The 27,895-nt window shown below is 42.0% G+C and overlaps 1 protein-coding gene across 11 annotated transcripts in view; it reads left to right on the top strand.

The window, feature by feature from the left end:
* The first annotated feature begins 11,968 nt into the window (after positions 1–11,968).
* The window catches only part of Ten-a (Teneurin-a transmembrane protein), a 782,863-nt gene continuing 766,936 nt past the window's right edge, over positions 11,969–27,895 (top strand). For all 11 annotated transcript variants that reach the window (XM_076447158.1, XM_076447169.1, XM_076447168.1 and 8 more), the window contains exon 1: positions 11,969–13,073. The gene's annotated coding sequence lies outside the window, so the exon portion shown is untranslated. The remainder of the gene's footprint in view (positions 13,074–27,895) is intronic.

Raw genomic sequence — 27,895 nt, 5'->3', positions numbered from 1 at the left:
AGTAATTATGAAGACATAAGTAATTATGAGACATATTAGGAAGGGTAGCAACCCTTTGAGTGACACCTACAAAAAAATTCAAGAACATGTTACCTACCTAATATATCTGAAAGTTTCAAGATGATCGAATTGGTGGAACATAGTTAAATGGTTGAAAAACAAATCGAGGAAACATGATATAGTTTAGGGTGTTTTACCTCAATTACCCTTAATTGAGGGGTTAGCGACTTCAAATTTTGGGGGATTAACTTCCAACCTAAAAGCATTGTTTTGCATATTATTTCAATATTGTTTATCCTGCGATTACTATATTTATCCTGCTAGAACCTACTCAATTTTGTCATAAATGTGTAAAATCCACAGTCTACAAATGATTAAGGAAAATTTAAGAAATGTAAGAAAGAGTTAATATTATTTAACAAGTTCTTGAAAAGGTAGTCCATTAATATCCTCCGTAAAAATACCTAAAAATGGTCTGTTTTGAATGATTTTAGAAGCGACTTCTGAATCGAACGCTAACACGTCTGGTTGGGCAGCTCGAACAAGCACGATCGATGATCGCCTGGATCCTCGCAATTCGGAGGACGTCGGGTATCGGAATGAATAATTGAATGTTTCGGAATCGTCCGAATCTATTTGGGGTCTAATCCGATCGACTTATCGAAAACCATACGGGCCGAGTCGATCGAACCGGAACAGCGGCGTAGGATCAGCGTCGATTACAGGCAAGAGGGTAGCCGACGGTATATAGGCCTGGTTTCGGCGCCGGTTTCGTACCGGTATCGGACAGGTTCCAGGCGATTTGTGTTGTCTGGCTGACTCCTCGGGGGATCGGAGTTCGGCCTCGCTTGAAATTCGCCGGCCATCTTTGCCGAAATCGTATCGGGACGTGGCGAATCGGAGTTAATCCCGGTGAGTTAAGGCACTCGGAGTAATGCTCGCCGTGTGTTCGGTTAAGTAGAAACAGATTAAGACTGGTGTAGGAGATAAAGACGTGCTCCCTCGCCTCGATTCGCCTCGCTCTGCCTCGCCTTACCGTAACGCATGTTTTCTAAGCTGGTGCGGACGGGTTGCGGTTAACTGCCGCAAGCCGAACAGCGCGAATTGAAACAAAGAAATGGCAACTGCAACGTCTTCCCTCAGCTAATTGTTCTATTAACTCTTTGTTCTCCTGTGCGCGCCATTTGTGTACTTTGATTACGGAGGCGCTGTCTTTTAACTTAAAATAACTATGTTTCTTCATTAACTATTGCGATGAGAGTCTATAAGTGTATAGGAATTGTATGTCGCGAATATTGTAGCGAGGTTCTATACCCTTTTGTTTTCTTGTTAAGCATGATGGAAAAGATGCATTTTTCTGGACGCCCCTGAAGGGGGTAGTGTGGGGCTCAAGGGATTGGAATGGTCGGATCCCCCACTACCCACTAAAAAAACCATCACCCAGGACTTATGCCCTTTCCTCCCACATCTGTAGGCTCGTATGTGGAGCGGCCGGGGCCCCGCTCTTCGCATTTCTCCCGGCCGTTTGATGTACGAGCTAAGCCCGCGCCTGTTCTTGTCTATCAGCGAGATTCTACAGCCTAGGTTTGGTGGAAATCGAAGGATCCGAAAAAATGACTTTAAATTTCAAAGTCAAACGGAACAATAATTTTTTTCCAAACGGAACAGCATTGTTCTCGTAAAAACTTATGGAAGAGATTTTTCATCTGCACAGAGAATAAATCATTCGAAAATTCGCAGGTGCCAAACGAGTCCCAGAGGACCGCGCACCGCCATCTTCAATGAACAAAGGAGCAATTCGCCGCAATTCACTGATAACAGAGATAACTCAATTGTTGCCTGGACACTTAGTAACCGACATCACGTATCATTTTCGCAGATTCGCGGAACGACGACGTGCAAAACGACGCGGGTTTCAGCCGCGGCTCGTTAAGTCGTAAAGATCCGGGCTGGTACCGTGCACACAGCGAAACGGGCGCGGATATTAATCGGCCATTAACGTTCTTGCACGCGTATCTGATTGCGCGTGCATGACGTAACGTGGAAACGGTAATGCCTGCAGGATGTACACGTCGAGAGGTTTGCACCTTTGCCGTTTCACCAAACCGTCCTCTGCTGCTGCTGCTGCTGCTGCTGGCCGATGAACCCGTGGCGTCATTCTAATGCGTCATGCCTTGTGCACGTGTATCGAGCAGACTTCGTGCGTAACGAGACAGCCTCTCTCTCTCCACGCGTTCATCGTGATAATCCGGCTTCGAGCACCGAGAAATTATTCGATAAAGTCACGTTCCAGGCCCGAAATCCCGACAGCCAACCGGAAAGAATGTGAGAACGAGCTATCGACGCCGTTGATTGCGACGGGCCTCTGTCTCTTCGCTATACTAACGCTTCTACGAGACCATATCCTGATACAATATTGCCGCGCACGCCGGTTTTTCTTATTCTTTTATTTTTATGAATAAAATGAGGAAGACTATATGAAAATATTTTATACCAGAGGTCATTCCATGCCAAGTCGATCACTTTTTTGACGTCACCATCGACGATTTTGTTCTGAATGAAATATGTTGTAGTCCTTGTGAAATTGGGGTGTTTTAACTAATTTTGCCGGTTTAGAATTTGTTTAAAAATTACTGGCCTTCGAAGGTTGCAATTTTTCTCACTTGAGAATTTTTATTTCAGGAACTGTTTGTCCGATTGAGCTGTATTTTTTTTGTTTTATTCAGATAGGATTGGCCTATTATAAAATAATTTTTTCAACCTCGATAATTGGTTGGCATGGAATGACCCCCAGATGAAATCTGTGCAAATCTAACGTTGAATGAAAATTAATTTAGTAATGAGAAAATATGAAAACCGATTAAGGTAGAATTAAAAGTTTTATGGGATGAAATGTGTCCAATTTTTCTGGACCTGTTGAGGCAACACGAGCCGATACGGGCATCGAACGTTACTCGGTCATTACCCAGCAATTACTTAATTAGCGCGAGGCGGGACGCGTCAAAGTGCACGGCTTACAATACAAATCGCCGGCCACATTTCTCCGCGCGTGGATCGTGCATAATGCACGCAGCCCGGTAATGTGTACAGGTTAATTGCATCACCGTGCGGGTAATAAACGCTTCGCGGTTTCACTCTTTTTTCGAATCCATATCGTTACGCGTTCAACCGGGGAAAATAGAAACCTCATGCGTTCTGCGTACAATTGTACGGTTTCTTATGTAATTAATAATAGCAGTAATTATAACGAAATTATAAACGACGAATGGACTACAAAATTGTTACTAATGAACCCGATTAAGACATCCAATGAATAAAACTGAACAACTTTGCTGCAACTATTGTATTAATTGCAATATTTTTTAAAAACATCAGCACGTTATTAAGCAGAAAGGATTGTTTACGTGGTTTCTAAGCGGCGTTCGGCATTCCACGTTCAGACTTTGTTGACAATGTACGCGAGACAGAGTTCCAGCGAAAATTACTATATATTTGTCGCGGTTCGCAAAAAGAGACCTGCACGCGAGAAAGAAACGGAGAAGGGAAACGCGACGGAATGTGCTCGCTCCTACTCGAAAAGTTGACAATTTTAGATCCCCAAGTTCGAGAGTAAATCTTAACTTCAAGGGGCTAAAAGTGGAATCAAAGTTTCAAGTTTTGCCCACGAGTTTTATATTCCTAACGCGCTGCGCCCGCAAAAAAACCGGAGAGAAAAACACGCCAGCGCAGTTTTCACTTCGAATTTCTCGACGGTCGCCGCCATTCATTACCCTCTCCCCGTAGTTTTTTCCCTTGGAATGAATCAACACGCCACTCGACAAACAAAATAAACCAGCAAACACGTTTTTAGATGTCTAATGTTATCTCGACTTGAAGAGCCCTCGGCATTTTTGGTTTAAGGGCCTCCAATGTGGAAACGAATTTATATGCGAAGTGACCTTCAAATAATTTTCAGGAAAATTGTTAATTTACATCGTTATAATTTTCATGAAAAAACAATAAAAGAAATATTTATTTGACAGTTGTTTCGAACAGGAGAAATTTTAAGACACCCTACATTTTCAGTTTTTATAAATAATGTGTAATAAAAAAGATAGCAACATAGTTCCAATACAATCTGAACTACCCGAGGCGGAAAAACAGTAATGCTAGTTAAATGTAATCACCAAATAAGCAAGGGAAATTTTTCTCCTGAATTTAGATACCGTGTAAAGCGAGTAGAACGGTGCGAAGTTCCCCGATTCTTCGAAAACAATCGGGGAAAATTCACTCCACCGTGGAATTAAACTTTTACAATTTATTAAATCCACCCCGGACCCGTGACATTCTTGCAAAATAGTTCGTAAACAGAAATTTGCTTTGCAGAATTTCAGTCGATGGCGTCGGCGACGCTAAACAGAGTGAAAAATTGGTAACTATTCGGAAATTCAACTACGCGGGCACGGTGGCCGCACTTGATAATTTATAGCCTGCAGAAAAATCCGGGCCGCGAATTTGATTTAGGTTCGAGTTGAAAATTGTTGGAAAAGTGACTGTTTAATACGCTCACTGTCGTTCGTTTCGTAAAAATTTTATAATTCACGTGATTTCTAAAAAATAACGTGATTACGATACTTTTCAAATTTTTAACATTTAAAAGAGAGATGCAATATTTTATATGTTTCATTGAAATTTATACGTTTATTACTTAAAAGTAATAATATAGAGACTCTGCAAACATGGAGATGTGTTTACCCTTATTTATAGAACCATATAAATACTTTGTGAACAGGAACATATGCAAACATTTAACCAGTTACCGTAGCTGTACGAAAACCGATCAAATACATTACGATAGTAATTACAATAAATTTAATGAATTTTAATTCCGGCACTCTGCTTACGTAGTAAATTCATGATTTCGTGTATCTGATTCCTGTTTCTATCTCAATAAATTTAATTACTTCTCAACACTCTCTAAAAGTGCTCTCTAAAATGAGGATTCTAAATAACAAAAAATGGCCAAAAATTACTTTTTTGGAAATGCATTAACAGGTCCTTTAAATAGAAATATTTTTAAAGAAGAAAATTATGAGATGCTCTATAAAACCCACCATTTTAAGCACAAAAATATTTATTCAATATGGGGACACAGTTTCTGAGAAAAAAATTCGCAAAAATCACTTTCTTCCGGGGCCGACTTCCGCCTCCTTATCGAGCATGACTCCTTAATTCGCACAATGGGGGAGGAGACCCAATGTAATTAAACTTTCGACGGTTCGATAAACGAATCGCGATATCATGGCAAATTTGTTGCAGTTAACCCGGCGAGGTAGGAACGGTACAGGATAAGTGACCGGACGATCAATGTTTAAAGGCCCGATAGTAGCGTGAAATTCAACGTTGAATTACAGGCTGCGCGCTTTTCAGAGAGAGAGGGAGGGAGAGAGAGAGTTCGGCTTTGGTTATACACCCGGGCGTTTCGCCGATCTATGAATTCTGCATGGGATTCCGTGCATTAACGAAATGTAATGACCCGCTAGAAACGGCCTCTTGCATTCACTTTACCGGGCAGCGGACTGTAACGTTGACGTAATAGACTCGATGTAATTCGTCGAATAATATCGATAAAATTACGAGCGCGTTCTGCCGGCCGATCATGTTAAAGCAACCGTGTAAATAGCTGACCAATGCCTGCTGTGGGTGCCGCCGAAAGAGTCAATCAAGATACCGGGTATTTAGAACAAATTACTCTAATGTAGGTGACACGAATTAGCATCTTCAAGTGCACCGCAATTATTCATTTTATACAGGGTGTTCATTTGAAAACTTTCCAGCCGAATATCTCGAAAAGTATGAAAGATATTTAATAAGTGTAAAACACGTGTCCAAGGATTTCGAGGGGGAAAGAGGGGAGCAGTATCAGTTTTTTATTTGGTTGGCGTTTTCAAGGTCATTTGAAGGTCAACTTTGTTTTTTCCAATGGAAACCTATTTTTTAAATTATGGGATCTTATTTTTTTACTTTTTTATCCGCAGGTTTCCATTTGAAAAAACAAAGTTGACCTTCAAATGACCTTGAAAACGCCACTCAAATGAAAAACTGATACTGCTCCCCTCTTCCCCCCCCCGAAATCCTTGGACACGTGTTTTATAATTTTTTAATATCTTTCATACTTCTCGAGATATTCGGCTAGAAAGTTTTCCAATGAACACCCTGTATTTCCAGCTTGTATACGTCACTTATACGGTAATGCCTCGATATATGTACTTTGGGACCGAAATAGCAACTTCTTTATTTTTATTTATTTTTTGACACAATTTTTTGGATCACATTTGTTCGTGTCATTCTCGGCACTAACCTCTACGATCGGTTCGGATAATCGAGGCTCTACGGAATCGTGAATTAAACAAGTAAATATGGACCGAATTATGTCGTGTTTGGACTTACTTTAACCAGGAAAATGTCACATTTTATACACGGGTTACCTTCAAATAATATTTATTCGTGTAAACTGTGTAAACATTTTTAATTAAAAAGAAAAATTTAAAACCATGCAATTAGAGAATTCATGTAATTCAAGAACCGCGATATTTAAGGGCTGCCAGTAATTTCGACATTCGATAAAAAAATTAGAATTTGCACGCGGTTAACATGCAATTCGATTCGCAGTAATTAACTGAACAAAACTAGATATCAACGCGTTGAAATTTGAGCATTTTGACCCCCGGGGTCGAGTTTAGTCGAATAAATAATTAGAGCTCAAATGCGTCAGGTTTCAAATTGCATCGCGTTTTGAGAGCCTGCTATCGAGTTTCGCTGACGGGGCACAGTTTTGGATGTCGGTTTCACGTGAAAAATTCGAGTGCGAACGGTGGATTTAAATGATCCGGTAACTACTTCAAATAAAGCGTTAGTCCAGATTCATTGTGCAACTTTATTTGACCCACTGTCTCGCCGATACACGCGGTGTTCAAGGTAACGCTTGCAAATTGGATCCCCGCGCTATTTGCATTGCACGTACACCGATAGTACGTTGTTTACCGGCTCGAAGGAAACGCATTCTCCGAGAAATAAACGTCCGATGAGTTAATACATTCCGTAGGTGTGCCTCGTTACAGTATTTCCTAACGTTACAACGTTTCGTTGAAAAAAAGAACGATCCTTGAGTTCGAGGGTGTTTTACCTTGATCAAAGAACTTTCTTGTTTCCTTGCACGCACACACGCCGACGTGACGGCGTTGTGTGGAACAAAATACGGCTGTGTTTCAGAATTTTTCTTGTGCCCGACGTCGTATTTTATCGGTGAATTGTTATTACCAGGCTGTGTGTGCATCTTTATGCAAAAATAAGAGTGCGTCGGTTGCAAGAAGCTGAAGTTAAACAGAAAGTATGTGCTCCTAAAAATTGTAATGTGTCGGAAATATTAGCAACTCGAAAGTAGTGTGCATTTTTTAAAGTTGTATTTCCATACTTGGAGCTGTAGACAGTCGGTGGAAGATAATTGTTATAATTGGACGACGGATTTTTATGAGAAACGAAAAGTTCCGGAATGCAAGAGCTACACGGACGTGTATTTTCTTTTTTAATTACTTCAAGTGAGTTGGAAATAATACAACAGTATTTTTAAAGTCTTTGTATGTTTTGAATATCTTGCATATTTGGTCGACCCATTTTTGTCGCGAGTGCATAAAATCCGTATTTTAGTTATAATGCTACTTTTTAGTAAAGTTTTTCCTGCAGAAAATTTCAGAAGTAGAATGTACAAAATTCTTGTTCAACAGGTTCTAGAATATTTGTGATATTCTTTTAAACTCCCTATTTCGGGAGAAAAGTTATCAATAATATTCCTTCAAAAATAGTAGCTTAGTGTGAATCGATTTTTGATCTACCTATATGTGATTCTTTAAGGAAAGAAAATTAATTTTGAAAGCAAAAACGTCTATTAATCTCTTTATATGATTAAAAAAATAAAGATCAATCTCTTCGATGAAGATAATACTTTCGAATGAAAGGCGACTAGAGGAGGAACAATTTAGACATGCTCGCACCGCGTCTCGTGGATTTCGTTTTACACGCGGTGACAAATACGTGTATTAAACTCGGCGATAAACATAATTACGGGCGCCGTTTCGAGGAGGAATCCTTCGCGCGTGGGTCAGGACACTCGCGGCAAGAAATTGATACCTACGGAATTGGGGGCGAAGAAAAATAGTCGCGAAATTAGTCCGGCTCGTAACGCCGTGCTAAATATTTCGTCGTGGTAGCAATTTGCCCCGGTGAAATTTCCGCGTTCGCTCTCCCCTCCACTCTCGTGCTACAAAATTCTCATTTGCGAAAAATGTTTCGGAAAACTGTTTCAAATCCGGCGCTCCAGGAATTTCGAGCGTGGCGGACGAATTCGTTGAAATGGACTTCCGCGAGAAATGGCATTTTGCGAGAAACCGTGTGTAAAATCAGTAAATAACTCGTGCTTCTTTTAGTTCGGGTTTCGGCAACCTGGAGCATTTTGATTTTTTGGAAACTTCGCAGGGTAAATCGAGAGGATTAATCGGGTAATTTGTTTTTACTTATTTTTGGTTCTTCGGGGTGGAAACATCCCCTACATAGAAATAGGTGTTACGCTTCTTCCACCTGTGTATCTTTGAAAATGTAGTAGATATAAAAAGGAGTTTCAATTAACATTTAATTATATAATAAAACGATCTTTCTCTTTACATTAGTTTAATGATTCTCTTATGAAAGTTACATAAACTTAGCTCTAACTCGGCCCTAGATTATAGGTCGAGACCGGATTATTCCTAAATGCGTATATTCGAACGTATGCTATGATGCAGGAGGGTTGTAGAGCCAATTACGCTCGTTGTAGCAAACAATCCCATAATCGGAACGTAACATTAACGTCGCACAAGAACCTAACTCCGGGCTTAACACTGAAAGTGCCAAGCAGCCAGCGTGACAACCCTGTAATTTATAAATTACAAGACTGCGTTTACCGAGATTCAAGTTAGCGATAATAAAAATTTATTTAACGATATCCGACGAAGGGAATTTATATTTCCGACACTTATAAAATCGAGTAATTAAGATTAGATTGTTCTCTCTACTACAAGTCAGAATAAGTAGATCAACACTGTCATGAATCAGACAATAGTGATCTAGACAAGAATCTTTGTCACATCTTAACACTACAAATTTTTAATGTTCACTATATATTATCCACAAATATCTAGACAATTTTTAGCAAATCCGTGATATGTGTACCTATAATTTAGTTTCTTCAGTGTCACATATTCATTTTCATCAAGTATATGGTGGATATAAACGCGATAAATGAAATATTTAAAGAATTATCGGCAAATGTAGTGAAAAATAACACATTCATGAATTTTTGATAACAATTTTAACTTTTATCAGTCTCTCATTTCACGAACTGAATCTGTAAACAGTTATTTTTTTATGTTTCTTTTATTCAAATCGGCAGAATAGAATAAAAGTCGCGAAGTTTCGTGCAAAATTACCTGCGAACAACGGAACAGTATAACTTATTTCAGGAAAACTGTGTCAAATCCGTCACGAGGCACGGACGAGGAATTTCCATTTTATTCCCTAACAATCCCAAAACTGATCAATAACTTCTAAATAAAGCTGATGAATAAACCCTGATCACCAGACATGAATTTACCGACTTTTCTGGTCCAGGTTCATCATGCCCAAGGGTTAAGAACGTCAGCCCGGAGCTAAACAGCTGAAGCGTCAATCTCCCATCAAACTCGAGTCTACAAGGATCCTCAAACATGTACATACAGCCATAGACAAGGTTCCCAAGCCAAACCCGACTCATCGGTGACACTACATATGGTGCTCCTCATTAGGTTTAATCCATTGATAACCCCAATCTAATCGTATGCCGGATCAAAGAGGAGCTAGAGGACCTACCCCAACAAAACCGGGACTAACCGAGATATAATCTAAATCTGGCCCGGTTGTTTACACTATCAAATAGGTTGTAACGTCGCTTCAGAGGTTGATGCGAACTGATCCAACATAAATAGGAGAGTCCGGTGGTAGGGAGTGGGGTCCTAGGTATCATCAGAGAGAAGGGAATCCTGTGGATTGGTCTGAGTCAATCGACTTGTTTTTATTTACATTCGCCGCACCTTAAATATAATCCCGCGGCAGCCAGAAGCTTGAAAAACACCGGAAGGTAACCGTTTGCGCACGGTGCCGAGCTGAACTGAACTTTGAACTGAACCTGTAAACGTTTGAACCCGAACGGAGACTCGGATTCAACGACTTCGTCGGCGGCGCAAAAAACTGCGAGCACTTCGGCGAGAGCGTTACGCCCGTTGCCTCGCAGCGTCTTCTTTGCCGAGGCAGAGCCGTACAAAGCTCTCCGTCTACGAACGACGACAACAACAACAACCAGGACGAAAACAACGAATCAGAGGCGCGTCGGCGATGGCGACGAGAGTCCGCGACGCGTGGGATCAAACGGACCTGAGAAACAGAGTCGAAAAACTAAACTGCGCCCGTGCACAATTGTTTCTTTCATACGTCTAATATTAAGTTGTATACGCAGCAGTGTTTGGTTAAGTTTAACACTACAACCACCGAGTATTAAAAATGAATGGTGCATATTGCTTTCTAATAATGACAAAATTGAATTTATTCCAATTCTGTGCGATTACTTATCTTAAACAGAATGGTAATTAGAGAATACAAGCTCCCAGCCTGATTTGATTGTGTTTTGTTTTACTTAATTATTTAATTACCTCACTTGAATTTTAAAAATTAAAAAGTATAACAATGATAATTGAAATTCAGAATATATAGAATATTTTGGTCAGCTTTGATTTACAGTGGGTGTACAAAGTATTCGTACACTTTTTAAAAACTAATAACATTTTTGTAATTGTACCAAACGACCTGATTTTGTATAATCAATTAGAAGCATTGGTTTACGAAATGATATGCAAGGTTATATGCAAAAATAAAAAAGGCATTTTTTAAAGCTTTTTTATTTGGGTCCTTAATGAATATATGTTTAGTAGATCTATGTTAGTTATACACATGCTGAAAATTTCATCGAAATCAGTTTCTGCTTAAAATCCACAGAATCGTACATCGTTCGACGAGTGTCGTTTTTTCCTGCGTCAAAAGATTTCGATTAAATTTTCAGTATGTGTATAACTAACATAGAATGACATAGATCTACAAAACATATATTTCAAATTTTCTTCAAGGGCCAAAATAAAAAAGTTTCAAAAAATGCCTTTTTTATTTTTGCGCATGTAACTTTGAAAATTATAATTTCAGGAAAATCTTTTTTGTCTAATTGATTATAAAAAAAGTCAGGCAGTTTGATACAATTATAAAAAAGTTATCAGTTTTCAAAAAGTGTACGAATACTTTGTACACCTACTGCGCATGTTGTCCACATTAGAAAAAATTAGTAAGTCCTAATCTACATTCCACTGTGCATCACAATTCACTGAAACCGTCATATAATACTTACGTGTCCGTCATTACTCCTCCCAAGAAGCAGAAAAACCTCTGGTATCGCCTGCTGAACGAGAAAGGGAGTAGATAAAAGGAACCATCTGTAAGCAAACAAGCCTAACTAAGACAGTATTCATAAAAGGCAGTGGAGAATGATTCGTAGACAACGCGGGGGTGTAGTTTCTTTATTTTCGAGGGGCAGGTAGCGAAGGGATGACGTCGTTGCGTGTCGCGTCTCGGTGCACCTTTCTCTCGCGTTCGTTGCTCGGCGCGACAAAGATGGAAAAGAAGGTTGAGGCTCGAGGATGAGCGGGAATGGAGCAGAATGGAGCAGAACGGCGTAGCTTTGGCGAGCATCTACGCGAAAGAGGTACGCGTAGGTACACGTACACGGTAGCTGGCGTCTATATTTTATATCCGGTACACGAGAAATGTCGCTAGGGCGCAGACTCGAGGCAATCGGGGTCGGTCGGCTCGCCAGTTACTTTTCGCGATCCACCGTGGCCGCCTCTGCCGCGGCGCAGGTACACACAGGTCGAACGGTCAGTTGGAGTCAGTCGGTCTGACGACAGATAGGGACGAGGGCGAGAGAGCGTTGCGCGGGTAGATTCGACGAGGGTGCGAGAGCGGGTCGCGCGAGTACGCAGCTGAAGGCATAGGGGAGGATCCACGGATCGATCGAAGCGCAAAGGATTCGAAGTCGCGAAGGGGTTCGTTTTAGGCAAGATCCGGTCACGAGGCTGGACTGCCAGGCGAGCGACTGTCAGGTTGCCGATCCCACCGGGCGCTGCATCTGCCGCACAAAAGCACAGCTTGCGCACTGTTACGTTACCGAGCTGCTTGCGCGAGACACCGAACTGTACCCGCTCTCTCGGTCATCCCTGCCGAGCCAGTCGAGAGCTTTCGTGCGGAGTGTTTACGTCGCCGCGCGGGTAAATACACGCGCGCCTGCTACCCGCCTTTGGCTCGCTTCCGTCGTGCGTGTTTCGCGTGATCCTGCCGTTGGATCCTCGATCAGCTGAGCACCTGCTTGATCTTGCCGAGCGTCGCACGTGTGACAATCCATTCTGTCACATCGTCGATCGGGTTTTTCTGTCTCGCCTCGCGATCGTGCGTCGATCGAAGTTCGAAACCACTCTTCGATCGTCGTCTCTGGTGTTCGGACGCGGTTCGTTCTCGATTGTGCGGGTGTAGGAAGGCCGAACTTCCTCGTGACTGTCGCGTGTGTCCAGACATAAGAGACTCAGTGTTGTTGGTTTAGTGTCGTCGTGCAGGTTCGATCGGGAGATTTTTGACTGTGGTTTTTTTGTCGAGTTGTGACCGGTTCCAGGTGGTTCGTTTGTTTGTAGAGTTTAGGGGGTGTTCGCGACTTGTTGTCCGAGAGCCTTTGGATTAATGTCTTTGATGCCCCGGTGCAACGTGTGGTGAGAGACCGCGCGCGGAACCGCGTGAGCAGCCGCTCTTCTTTAAGAGACCGCGGAACAGCCGTGCGGCAAAGTGACTACCACGAAGTGCAACGAGGACAACACCATACAACCTAGGGACGTGATTGTTAGCATCAATGACAAGCGGAATCAGAGCATCGAATTGAGGTGAGTGCGGATTCAAAGGGAAGAGTGCGGACGCGGTGCGCGAGATCCGCGTGGCTTCGAACGCTGCTTTTGTAATTCGCTCATGACTCGTCGGGGTTGTTATGGTTATTTGGAACGCGAATCGCAATTTTTCGAAAACTATTTTTCGATTCTTTTGTCCAATCTTAAACTTTGCATTCGGGGCTTATTTTAACTCGATAATTAAGTATTTCTTCCGACCTGTAAATATTTTCAGTCTCTATGATTTTTCAAATTTGGTGGATATGAAAAATTGTTATAATACCTCATACAGTACTTGAACGTTTAGTAACTGATTAGATACCAGCACATCTAATAATGTGCCAAGGATTAAAAATGTTATCGACTTTTTAGAAGTGTCCGAATATTACTGTGAGTGACTGTACCAGCCTAGAATGTCCCATCAAATTAACGTACTTAAGGTAACGACACGGGAGATAGAAAGATGAAATTTGACACGGTGATTTCTTCGTAAACGTTCTTCGATTCTGTAAACCCTAATAATACTTGTTTGACATGAATATGTTACGACGAAAATTCATTTTAGAAACAGACGTAGAATTGTGTCACTCAAATATGATGGACGCGACAAAAGATTTATTCGGTTTCCCAAAATTAGCAGTGTTCCTGGTATAAACTGATAGACGATCTCAAATTTTGGATTTCTATCTATTCGTCGTCTTAATTCATTGTGTCTGTTGAAACTTGCTGTGCGATTGAAAATTATTCGAACAATTTTATAGTGGGAACGAGGAAGTGTTGTATAATATAGAACGTGCGAATGCTCGCGTTGATATTTTTGGCACGACCGCTGAAAGCTCGGTAGTAAATCGCAGTGGATACTATTTCATGGTTGTTAATCTCGAGATCGCGCTATAATGCTTGGAAACAATGCTCCCATTAGTCGAATCCTTGTGTGAACGAATGGTGCTCTTCCACTTAAAGATTTCAGGCTCTCTAAACTTCGTTCACTGTTATTGTTCGATGCTACCGTGTGTAAAACGTGTTCAAAGGGATTTTGTCCTTTGATAAAAGCTAGCTGGTATCCTGAAGCAATGTTTGGGATGCCATTCCTTTACTGACACTCAATAGTGTACACACATGTCCATTTGGCGAGTTTATTTGCGATCTCTGGGCTTTATAAAATGGAATGAAATTAATGAAAAGGTTCGAAATTCCTGCGCGTCAATTTTATTCAAACGATTCGACGATTTTTCATACAACTGAGGCTTTGTGAAATATTCTACTGAATTTGAAGGGTTAAAAAATAAAACCAACTTGAATGCAATTCTTTTTGTGCCGTTTCTATGCATTATATCATCGAAGCTATGACCTTCATCTTCAGTATACATATATTCATAGGCTCATGCTACCGAAAGATCCTTTCCACAGCCTCCCCTGCCTTACCAAAGTACTAACAATGGTGGATCCAGATCTGGGAGATTTATTTGCCGCAGCCTGTATTTTATGTGACCTCCTTTGTTTGTGATAGTGACCTCGATTCTCTTCAGAGCATATTTGAAATTCTTTTATTTCGGCTGAATTTCCTGAATCTTTCGGATGAGGGCATCTTTAGACTGGATGGATCCCTGGGAAATTGGGCGTTTCAATACGATCTGTACCTTCGATCGAGCTCATAGTACACCGCAGATTTCATTCATTTGTGAGAAAAAAGAACTGGTGCAAAGTAAAAATTATTAATCGAAGAAATAAATCTCTATGTTTGTTTTTTCGTGATCGAAGCAGAAACATTTTATTGAACTTTAGTTGTTATCTGTCAACACGGTCTAATTGACTCAAAATGGAATCTGCGATTTGACCATGGTCAAATGTTTGCAAAACGCACAAACGTATACGTTTTGCATGCACGCGCGAGAGCTTTTACCGCGAGGTATCGAATGGCATCAATCTTCTCTTGACAATTGCGTTGAGAGAAATTTAAAAATCCATTTGAAGCTCTGGAAATGGAATATTGTATAGGGAAAAATAGTTGTTCGTTAAGAGTTTAACACTGCTTCAATTCTCCTCGGAATGAAATCATTTTTTAGGACAGCCTTCCATAAAGCCCGGTGTCGAAAAAATATTGAGTGGATGCACAGTTTCATCTTGGAAATTCGAAATGTGCATGTACAATTTTATAGGTGTTCTTCGTGGCGTGAGTCACCGAGGGGTCTCTTGAAACAAGAAAATTATTATTTAACCCTAATCCGTCCCTTGTGTCATTTTGACACAGTTTTCCCGAGATAAGTTATACCTTCCTGTTATTTGCAGGTAAATTTGCCTGAAACTTGGGGCTTTTATTTTATTTTGCGAAATACATAACCGAAAAGCCCAAGATGTAAATATTAATTCATCAATTTGAATAAAAAACATCGAAAAATAAATGAAATGAGAAACGGATAAAATTTTCAATAATAGAAAGATTTTTATCAAGCTGAAGAAACATTTAGCCAAACCAGAAAGTTCGAGGTCGGAATTAGAATATGGAAACTTCAAAATGAAACATGTTAATCCAGAATTTTGCGAATTCTCGCGGTCGGAATCTACACCTCGCGAGTACAGCGTTCGATTTCTTCGCGATGGCGCGAGAGGAGCCCGCGATCGATCGAACGGCGGATTCGAAACTGTGCTCAGGCTTGTACGCGGGATTTAATTAGAGAGAACGGTGTTCCGCGCAGCCACATTAATCGCGGGAAATTCGGCAGAATGAAATTATAATCGACTGGAGGCGAGAGAGGGTCTCGGGAGTTACGTGCCTCGAGAAATAGGGTAACGGTGTGTTTGGCGCCACTGCGTCAACTGGAACGGCTCGGAGACGTTCTTTTGGCGGGCGGGTTATTGCCTGCATGAAAGCAGAGCGTTCACGGTAAATATTTCGTTTAATTTTGGGGAAAAGTAATAAACAGAGCCCGGGATACACCACGGAACGAACAAGGAGCTTTTCTATCTAGGAAACGATGCACGTACCTCCCTGTCGAATCCCTTTCTACCTGATGGAGCTAATGAAAAGCGCCGCGTGTGCGAATTTTGCAAATTATTTCGGAAACTTCTTAAAGACGAGCACAAGGTAGTTTAAAACTACTCCTTTCTTCAGTCTTCTTCTTTCCAGCGCTTGTTCATCCAAAAATTTTGTATGAAATCATTTTTATAAGTGCAACCACTCTATTAGGTCCGATAAAATGTTTTCTTTTTTCAATGTCCTTAGGTACATCAATGTTTGTTAGATATTTGTACTAAACATTGTTATTTGCATCTGAAACATTGCTGTCATCTGTAACCTTGAAAGGTTAGACAAGGCAAGAAATGCCGACCGAAATGTCAGCTGTCAAGATATAACACGATTTGGCGATTTAAAATAAGTTTAAAAATTAAATTAAATTCACAAAATAAAAGTTTTCTGCATCGATTGCAAGACACAGAAACTAAATTGAATATTAACGGATATTAACACTAGTTTAATTTCGTATAATGTTGAAATAACAAGCACTAACCGTTCATTTTTGACAATATCATAGAAATTACATTGACTTAATTTAGTTTAAAATAATGTGCTGTGAATTAAAGCATAATTATGGGCCCAAACGTCAGTATCGTGGAATGCTGCACGGTTTTCAAATAAAATTTCGTTTTCACCCCTAATTCCATTTGGCCCGGCATTAAATCCGTCGTTTAGCGGTCGTAAATATTGAGACAATTTTTTCGCGCAGATAATTTCGGGATTCGCGGTGGTTTATGCTGCCGTAGTACGCGTGGTCGGATCGTGGTGACACTCGGGGCCACGGTTTCCGCGTTTTATAAAAAGCTAGACTCGCGCGGGATCGCGTTCGCGAAATATCCGCGTAGCGTAATCGCCGATTAAATCAGCGAGAGCTATACACGCGTTTCGGAGGGTGGGGGGTGGTGTGGTCGTGTGCGCGTCCGATTAAATTAACTTTGTAGTTTTTTAAAGCGGGTAAAACCGGGCGACGTTACATCGGCCATGCGAGTTTTATCCGGCGCGTTCCCAATGATATAGCTCGGAATGATCCACTTAGGCGACATCGCGGTAACCGCGAGTTATACGAACAACGTGATTCGCTTTTATTAGAGTATATCGCGGCCAATTTCACCGGCATAACTTCATTTCGCGGTATGATAAGTCACGCACCGCTTTTAACGCGCGTTAATTCGTCCCCGATCGTAACAAGCGTCGTTTTAGCCGCGCTTGATTCAGCTGCAACCGGATCGTTTGTTTCACTTATAGATGAACAGATAAAAAAGACAAAACAGAAGGAAAAAGAAGGAAAATAAAATACACCGCCCTGGTTAGGTACTCTCGATGATTATAACGCGGTTTAAGCGCGACGCTGGAATTAAGTATTAAATCGAAACGAATGGGATCGCTAATAAATTTAACTCGATATGTGAACTCCGCACGTAACTGAATCGCAGAGTGGAACGGTGAATAGCAAATTGAACGCTTGGACATTCTCATCCGCCCCTTTTATACACTCGCGGTAACTTTGTTTCGACGCGAAATGACGGCGAAACTCGCGAATATTGTTCATCCGTTGCGATGAAAAATGTTTTTCTGTTTGTTGCCTTGAATAAACGCGAAGAAATTGTTCTTTATGCTAGTAAAAATTGTAGCAACCTTTTATTCTGTGCTTGTTAGGCAATAATAATGAGCTCCCTTCTTCCTCGTTTATTATTTATGTTCGTAATTGTTTCATATAATTTGTAATTACGCTGCGCGACGTTTTATTTCCCCTTTGATCAGCTTCTGTTATTAATTGATTTAAATTATTCATTTGTTCGTTGGTTTATATGTGCAGACATTATCGCGGCGCTTTTGTATGATTTGTAACAAATAATTATTCGAAAATTCAGAAATGATTAAATCATATTCCTCAGAATGTCGTTCAAGATTATAATTGTTATAAATAAATCGTTGGCTGAATTATAAATTTTTAAATGGTATTCGATAATAATGTTAGATGCGTTAAAGTGTTGAGAACGAGCTGAATAATTGCACGGCGGATGTTGTTCTTTAATTTATCGACCGTCTGAAATGAGATGTTCAACTTCTTCAGGATACTTACCCGTTCGCTCCCGATCTAAAACAGTGGCGTTTGCATTTTCCTCTCAATTATGGAAATATGAAGGAGGAACGATGAGAACTTGGAGTATCCCGAGCATAGTTAATTTCTATTACATTTGTATATTTAATCTCCCCCCGGAGGAATAATTGTGCCAACGGGCCAGGGATTCCCGGAACTTCTGATAAAACTGTAAATAACGAGGACTATGAAACTTGAGTAACGCGAAGAGTTCGGCGAGTCCTGTAATTAGCGACGTTTCGGTGAAAAAATTAGTAACGCCGTTGCTCAGCGGGAGCTATGAACCTCTCTCGAAACGAACAAATATCAGTCACAATAAATCTGTATGTAAAATATTTCGAACATTTTCGGAGATTCTTCACGCACTTGTTAAATCTCCAAAATTATAGAAGAAATAGATTCTTACACATTTTATGAAATAATATCCGCAATGTAAATGCACATGATAGCAAATGTAGGAACATGATTATTTTTCGGACACTGTCCAATTTCCAGCAACAATCGAATTCATTTCTGCAGCAAGTTTAGAACATTTGCTCCGCAGTTCTAACTGTTCGGAGTTCGTCAGGTGTGTGTAAACTTTTGCGACCAACTGTAGCAAGTTGAAAGACCGTTGTTCACCGCACCCTCTTGTTCTCTCCCGCGGAGAATCGAGAACGGCCGCCAACGGCGCTAGCGAAGGGAGCAAAAGAATGCAATCTCCATACGTAGCTTAATTTCCTCGAGAAGTCTCTAAATATTCTAACTCGTCACGCGATGCGGGACGTGTTCGAGAAGATCGCGCGATGTGCCAAGACAAATGAGTCCGGCAATCATCATCGATCCTCCCGGTGGACGATCGATCATCTTGGAGAGGCTAGCTGGCACTATTTTCTTCGCGAGAGTGTCTGAACTTCTTAACCCTCGAACTATGATCATTTTGACGCTTCGTCAAACTTTCTCGCAGCAGTGTATCATTTACTTCGATCTTATTCTTGTTTTGCGACACAGAGTCTTCCAGTTATTGTTACATATAGTTATTCTGATTTTAATGAAGTGACCGTCGAAAATGACATTCTTTGCAATTTTTTACAGTCTTGTAATGACATTTGTGTTAAAGAAGTATATTAAAAATGTATAAAAGAGGATTATCTATATAATAATACATAATGTATATAAAAAAATATCGAAACACAGAAGGTAAAGAAACTTGAAATTTGGTAGACAGGTAGCCGTTAGCTCAAAGGGATGCACCAATATGTTTTTATCCCGGAAATCCTTCAGGATGAAGTGCTAAAATTAAATTAGTGGCATACAGTATAGAACAAAAATTTAAGGACGCTCTAAAAAAGACGATAAAACGTATTTTTTAAATTTTCAATATAGGCCCACATTAAAAAGTTGACAATGCAACATTTAGTATTTTTTCAACAATTCTGATCAATTGCAATTTTTGAAAAATTTCTTTTCTCATCCTGTAGTAAACTAATTGCTCTAGCTTCCCAAAAAAGTCCAAATTGTATAGTAAAACATTAAAATAGTTGTGTCGTCTTTTTTAGAGCGTCCTTAATCTTTTATCTACTGCTGTCCCTCCAGAAATAAGCCAGTCGTTGATTTTTCAACGGGAATTATGCTAGTTATTAATATTGGAATGACCTATGGCTGCCCAATGGTTAGTTCACCTTGGAACGGAGAATATTAATTTCTAGGATTTGACCCACTGCGCGAGCGGGTCAAGATGGCGCGACATTTGTTGACCGAGAGTCAAACATTCTCCTGATTACGAGTTCGTGTGACGGCGACTCGATTTCGCTGTCACCTCACGTGACCATGCAAACGTCCGCGATGCATCCTCGCGTCGTAGACACTGCAGCGGCCGGATGCGTGTGCGTGCATCCGCCACAAAGTAGAGTCCTATGCAAATATGCTGAAAGCATACCCGGAACGTTCGCGGAGTTTTAACGCGCTACTTAACCGCGTATTACGTGCGCCGACAGATCGATTTGCCTCCACCTAAGGCTCCTCTCCTCTCTCCCTCAGCTCCCTTTCCCTCCTCATCCTCTCGATCTCTTGTCCATGAAATTTCATTGTTGCAACGTGGTTCATTAGAGAGCCGGGTTAAGTTCGAGTCGCGTGCATCGGCGCGGCAGAACCTTCCGGCTGATCGCGATGCTCGATGAAAGAGGATCTCTGATCTCGGTCGGCTGATGCACAGGCCTGCAGGTGCCGGGATGCAGTAGCCTCGATGCACCCGAACACGGTGCACTAATTTTTCAGCCGAGAGAACACGGCCGAATTGATTGAACACACTATTCTTAAATTTTTGTTCTTTTGAAGAAATTCTTTCGGAATCAATTAAAAATTCAAATCAAAACTCGATGAAAATTCCACATACCACAAAAGCACAAAGAACAACAGTCCAGTAATTAAGATATGTATCTTCATTCCAGGAAACAACGTTCATCAGGAGTGTTTCATTATCCACATTGTTTCCCCGGAAAGATTTCATTGCAATTTGTATTCCACAACGTACACATACTTCTGGACGGTCGATCAACCGTTGTTTCGCCATCGCGAATAGTTTCCCATACATCACACGGCTAATTAATTTGCGGTTCGATATTTAACGAGAGCGACCGTCTTGTCGTCGTTATCAATTAGGCACCGAGCTCGCCTCTCCTCGCAGAACTGGTTCTTCTTTTTGCTTCTCTCCGGATCTCTCTCCTCTCGTTTTTTAAAAACGGCGCATCGTTGTTTCGGTCTTGAAGGAATGTTCATTACGTCGGCGCGGCCTTTCGTTTCAGACTTTATTTCGCGAGCTCATGAAAATTGCAAACGGGATAGAGAGAGAGAGAGAGAGAGAGAGAGGAGAGAGACGGCGGTTTATAAATAAACTCGACGAGCGCGGTCCGTTACTGCGCGGCATGCACGGTGAAATGGGATCCGTGAATAATGCACGCGGATTGAACGTCTCGAAATTGATAAAGTTCATTCTTCATTCCTCTATCGGTCCATGTATGATATGGAACACTTGCTTGCACGTTTCGGGTAATTGGTCCACCGGAACGGGAATTCCGAACGACGCTATTCGTCGTGATTAGGTCTCTGAACATGGGAAATGCGAAATATCTGCATTAAGATTAATGATTATTCTGAGATATTATTAGACCGCGGATTTGATGCATTTATGACAAAAATGTAAAAAAATGCATATTACAGAAGAAGGAGAACGTTGTTAAGTGGCTCCTGTATCCTATAACGAATGCAGAAAATTTTAAGCAGGTAATTTTGCTTGTAAATCAAAAACACGTGTTGCTGGCGAATGATTGGGAAACAGGAATTGACAGGTTATCTGAAAGATGGAAACAGGTTGTTACAGATAATGGAAATTACATCGTTGAATAATATTAAACATATATTTTTGTATAATAAATTGATTAAAATGTTTTCGAACTTTCCCTCCAGCCTAATACATTGCCAGCAAAGATTGCAATGATCATGTCACACTCGAGCATCCTGGTGCTTCTTACGAGGCAAACGCCTTTACTCTCGATTGCACAGAACAATCTCTGAAAACGAGTCTCGCGCAATGCTCCACGGTCTAATAATACTACAAAGATGTCGGAGGACGGCAGTAATGAGAATAATAAACAGAAAATCATTTCATTGTGTGTACGAGGCGCGCGGCGGGTAGCCGATATTCTCGGCGGCGGTTTTTCTCCTTTTGTGCTTTGATTAACCCCCGAGCCCGTCCCCGCGGGGTGCGACGCACCCTTAAGAATCACCCCGTCTGTTTGCGGAGCGTTTCGCTGGCTTTCCGCTTGTATTGCCACAGTGCTCGCAACACCAAAGGGTTTTCCAGCGTGACGGGAGTGGATGAATGTTGAAATATTGAAAGGAAAAAGTCTCGGCCGTTGCGTTTCGTTTCGTATCTCGCGTGGCCTGGAGCGAGGTGGCGAAAAGGAATTTCCTTCTCAATGAGACGAAACGTTTAATCGACTTGTCGGGGGTGAACACGCGAACAGGGCGCCGAAGGGTGCCTCAGAGGAGATCACTAATTCCGGAGATCCACCCCGGTGCACCCTCACCCTGAGCGTAACGACTGGTTCTCGCGTCTCGCTTCGAGTCATACTTGACCCAGTGCCGTCTCTGGGTAATCACTTTTCTTTTCCGCGGAATTTTTCTTCGATATTCCGGGACGAGACAGTTCGGGCGACAGCCTGTCCAACCCCTACGAAACTTCCGAGAAGATCGTTCGATAATGTGCGACCGGGGGTGGGGCGAACGCTACCCCCTTTGCTGGATGCGACGAGATGATACTTATGTCCGTCTGCGGATCTTTATGCAAAATAAAAAATGTCTAGATTAATTGCAAGACGCAGGAACGAAATAAAAATTTCTTTCTACTTTGAATTATCTGATTAAGCTGGAACCAATACGCTGATGACCTTAAATCTTTTTAATATGTCCACTGCTTTAAATCGTGCTTACCCATTTTTACAATAAATACATAAAATCCGCAGTCTACTTATGTCTGTCTGCGCGTCTATCGCTATTAACGTGATCGTTAATCATACTAATTTGTACAATTAATTATGCTGTACAGTCACTTACAGTAATAATTGGCAACTTTTATACGTTTTTTAATGTTGAATTAAAAGAAGTTAGTGTTGAATCGTGACGTGCTTCCAACAATGAAAACTTTGTAGAAACTAGTAGTGGAGGAATTAGTAAATAAATGATCGGACTCCGTAAGTAGCTTTACTCAGCACAAGTTTGTTCAGAAGTGATCGGTGTTAAAGAGAGACTAGTTGTCTCGTCGGCGACTCGTCGCTAACTCCCCTTCCCAAAAACTCTCTCGGAAAAAAGGTGTAAGTAGGAAAGCAAAGATAGAAGAGTAAGAGAAAACCGAATACGGAGAGGAAAACTCGCAATCGCGGAGAAGGGTGTCATAAAAAGACCTGCGAAAACATAAAAGAGTAACGGTTAGGCCCGCATGGATCAGGTCGCCAGATGTGTAGCAGGACTGACTAGACTCGCGCGGAGCGGAAATACGAAAGGATGAAAATGAAATACGGAGAGAAAATGGAAAGCTCTCTAAAATCGACAGTGGCGTAAGGCAGCGCCAGGGCCGCCACAAAACTTTCGTCGGACTTCATCGCGACGTTTGGCCAGAGGTAGAAGGACGAGGGTGAAGATGTGGGGGAGGGCAGGGTCGCGCGAATTGAAATTCGTAATACGATGTAAAACTTGCAGGTTCTCCCTTTCTCCGTGCAGCAGCTCTTGTAAAAAGCACTTCCGCGGGTAGGTAAAGTTCCCTCGGCGTGTAGAATGCGGCGCGGAGTCATTTGCGTCAATCGTACGGAGGCTGCATCTCAGGTGTTTAACGTTCCCCATCGCGAAATTGTTCCGGAACCGGCGTCCATTGTGCCCGGGAATATGAAACGTGTTAAACTAACCGCCAGCATCCATTAAAATTAATGGGTATTGAATAGCGGAGATGGTCCGGCTGGATGGGGGCCGCTGCGTGCTGCTCGAAGTCGAATGAAGTGCTGCGCATCGTCTACCGATGAAGCACCCCCTGAATCTCTGGTATCGCCCTGTCGTCGATACAAACTACCCTCGCCGTTACTAACATAAGTCTACCCTGGCGGGTGGGATCATGCGCGGCTGAGAGCGCACGAACATCAAATGAAGAAACGATTAAACCGGATTGCTGTGATTCGAGCGTTGGGGACGACGATGGCATGATTGAAACGCGAGACGCCTCGCAATGTAGTCTAGCTTCTTGTCTTAAACGAAGATGATTCTAATTGTTAATGATTTCGTAAAACTCGCTGGAAGAGTACAAGCTCACCTAATAAGACTTTCAGCGCGCTTAACAACCTGCAACGCCTGTAACTTTAATTTCCTTTCTGTTCTGCATCAATTAGCCCCGAACGGCGGATTTTAATGTCAAAGTTTCAATGTATTCATTATGGGCCGAAATCTCCTCCATACTATCAAGCTCCAAAAATTATTCTAAAAGGATCAAGCGCCACTGAATTATTGAACCACCCAGTTTGAAAAAACTTTGTTTCGGGAAAACCACTTTGAGAAATATTCTTGGATCACTCGGCTAATATTATGCAGGGTGTTGCAAAATTCCTTCGACATCCGGAAATGGGAGGTTCCTGAGATCATTAGATGTGACATTTTCCTTTGCAAAAATTGCGTCCGCGGCTTTGTTAAGGAGTTATCAACGAAAAACACAGACCAATCAGAGCGCGACCTAGACGCCTGATGGCACAGTCGACCCAGCGCGTCAATTGGCCGCATGTGCTAACACGCGTCTAGGTCGCGCTCTGATTGGTCCGCGTTTTTCATTAATTACTCATTAATAGACTGCGGATCTTTATGCATTTATAGCAAAATTGGATAGACGAAATTCAAAATTGTTAAAAAATATTAGAAATTGAAGATGTCAATATACGATTTCTCCTCTTTTAAAATCATTAAGGGAAGAGATAACATAATTTAGTTTCTATTTCTTGCAATCTATGTGGACAATTTTTATTTTGCATAAAAATCCGCAGTCTACTCATTAACGAAGGCTCGGACGCCATTTTTGCAGAGGAAAATGTCGCTTCAGATGGTCTCAGGAACCTCCCATTTCCGGATGTTGAAGGAATTTTGAGACACCCCATATTATAATATAACTATAAAAATATATTTGTGAGTTCTATATCATACCAAACTTTCATTAAAATCGGTGTGTTACCCTTGTGAGAATCGATGTAACTAGGTGAAGACAGTCGGCAAAACTCTTTGTTCCAGAGTATACGCACGATTTTCTCGGCATATTCAAGAATGACCCGCCGTGGTAAAGATTGAGCGAAGGAGGCGAAGGAGGAGTTCACAAAGCGGCAACACGTTTATCCTGTACGACTTTATTTCCAAACAAGATTTTCCACAATGCTTTCGATACGTCGAGTATAGTATACCGCAGCCGCTTTCTTCTGTGTATTAAAGAGGGGTTAAGCAGAAGAAAGGCTAGGTCGAGTCTGGTAGAAGAGAAGGGGCGGGGAGAAGGTTGGCGAGGGGTTGAAAAAAGGAATTGGTTCTCGAAACTCTTTCAAACGTTATCTCTATTGACAGGCCAGATAACCGGGCTCGGGGTATTCTGATCGCGCTTTCGAAACGATATCGTGTTCCCTAACTGTAATGCATACACGTGTGCGCTCCGGCATCTATGTATGTGTACGTGTATAACATAGTATGTAGGATGCACAGGTACGATCGCATACAGAGGGAAGAAGAGGGTTGGATAGGCAGAGTCGGGGGTGTAACAAATAACGGGCGCGCACTTATCTGAGTCATGCACTTTTCAGTGACAAGGGCGTATGATTTATTGCCTACAAGCTTGCTACAATGAGTCCAGGACGTGTTAAACTGACCGCGTTCATCATTAAAATTAATGGGTATTGGATACCGGCCGCAAACCCCGGAGGAAAGGGAGCAGGGGATATATCCCGGGACAGATAGAGAGAAAGAGAGAGAGCCAGTTTCCCGCGCGCGCAAAAAGGCGTCGTAATCATTTGCCCGTATTAATTATTCGACGCCGCCGTTGCCGATGTCCAAGCGTATCGAGCATAAGAACGCTCGGCGCGTACGTGAAAGGATATCAAAGAACTCGAGCCTTTTTTCGCTAAAAATATTCTTAGCCGCGGATTAACGCCGATGAGAGAAATCTACGGGCCCGTAACAAACGGCTCCCTTCAAAGAGAGGGTGGCTCTTTGATTTCATTGAACCCCGGCAAATTCATATCGTTCTCTTCTGGCCTGCTGCTGGCCATTGTTCCAGGGATTTTATTCGAACGGGAAGAACCAGTTAATGATTAATTGGTATGTCGGTAGTTACTGGTCGAGGTTTTCGTTTGAAGAACCTTTACCCGGGATTTATTAGTCGTGATTAGTTCCTCGTGCTTGCTTCGGGCCGTCGCGGAACGGTGTGGGAACGGTGAGCGGGTATCCGAAAATTAGTGATACTCGAACTGAAATTTAAGCAATCATAATATATTAATATTGAATGTCACTGTATTCGGAAAAGTCTACAGAATCTTTTGCTATAAAAAAGAATTCAATATCTTTCATAATAACACCACAATATTTGTTCATGTTCCTCAAAAACTGTGCGTCTAGGGAAAAAATTAAGGACATATTCGGAATCAGCGCAAAAAACTATAAGAAACACCCAACAGTAATTGTGGAGCAATGGTGTTGGACAGTGTTATCAGCTTCATCTCGAGGGTAGTATTTACTGATATAATTTGGGTTAGTGGTTTTCATGAATGTGAAAGCAGCCTTAATGTTGAAAGCAGTCTTCATATTAGCGTACGGTTTTGACGCTTCAGATGCTGCAGGAAAGAGTACAGCGTGTGTTATTGAAGAATTTTCAAGGATCTCGACTTCGGGTACCCGAATTTCCGGGTACCAGCCCACCATTAACAAGTGGCGGCGTAGAGTGGGCCTCTACCGGTCCTAGTCCGAAACGCTCCCTTCCATTTTCCTTCTCCCTCGCGCATTTTCCGCGGAAATACTAATTGACCGTCGAGCGGATGATTCGACAGGCAATCGGTCGGCTCTCGTCCCGCCATAAAAACGTCGACGGAGAATCCGGGATGATCAATGCACACCAGGTATTGCGCCGCGGGTATCGCGTCCACGGCGATATTTCGTCGAACTTCCGCCATTTCCGCGGGATTAATGCAATTCCTGGGAAGTTTAACAATCCGCGGGAGCCCGGCTAAACTAAACAGATTTCGTTGCGCGAGGAAACGTCAATTCTGACGTGCGCGTTTGATTTTAACAACTTGTGTACACCGATACAGAGGGAGCCTCGGGCGTGCGAGACCTCGTGCAACCTGCAACGAGCCCGCGTAACTGACGGCTTGACGTTTCCGCGCGGGCTGATGTGCACTGATTTCGGGATTTCCATCGGATCGGCGTGTGTGCCTCTGCGTGTTCCGACGGCGTCACGGTTTAATGCGGAAATCATGCCGGGTACAATTAATTCCGCGGTGAAATCGTTCCGACGAAATACCCTCAATTACCGCGGCGATACACCGTCAAGACGATTCTCGGGCCGCGGCAAAATCCGCGCAAGCCCGCGTGCACCACCGAGCCTGTAAACAACCGCGTTAATTGATCAGCCTGTTCGAATGGCTTGTCCATTTCGACGTGCCTTCCGCCGACCGGCATTGTTATCGTGTTACGGGAATTCGGTTCCAATCCGTTCCTCATTACGTTATTCCCTTCCTACACTTGATTTTTAAACAGTTCGATTGACGCGAGAGCTGCGTGGAACGCGAAACCCGAAACCCCAACGAATGCTACCCGTGTTCTTTGTGACACTCGATGGCCGACTGCTGTTCCGGTCACCCGGCCGCGTTTATGCGAAGCCGGAATTTCGTTCGGCCAGTTTTTCCTAAATATTCGATCGTCTTATGCAGGTAGTCGGAAAACTCTCCGCACGTGGGGTCTGATAATAATTATTATTATTATATACGGACCGTGGTCCTTTTATACAAATGTTTACAGTTGTTTACACTAGAACTGATAAAAACAAAAAGAAACAACAAAAAAAGTCTTAACTTAAAATTTACATAAAAAGGGACAAGCACGAAACTAAACAAATACAGGTACGGTATTGACAAATAATCTTGCGTAATTTTCTTTTGAATTGCT

Source organism: Lasioglossum baleicum, chromosome 2 (assembly GCF_051020765.1).
Source record: "Lasioglossum baleicum chromosome 2, iyLasBale1, whole genome shotgun sequence".
Classification (NCBI taxonomy): domain Eukaryota; kingdom Metazoa; phylum Arthropoda; class Insecta; order Hymenoptera; family Halictidae; genus Lasioglossum; species Lasioglossum baleicum.
This window is presented reverse-complemented; position numbering and strand designations above follow the sequence as displayed.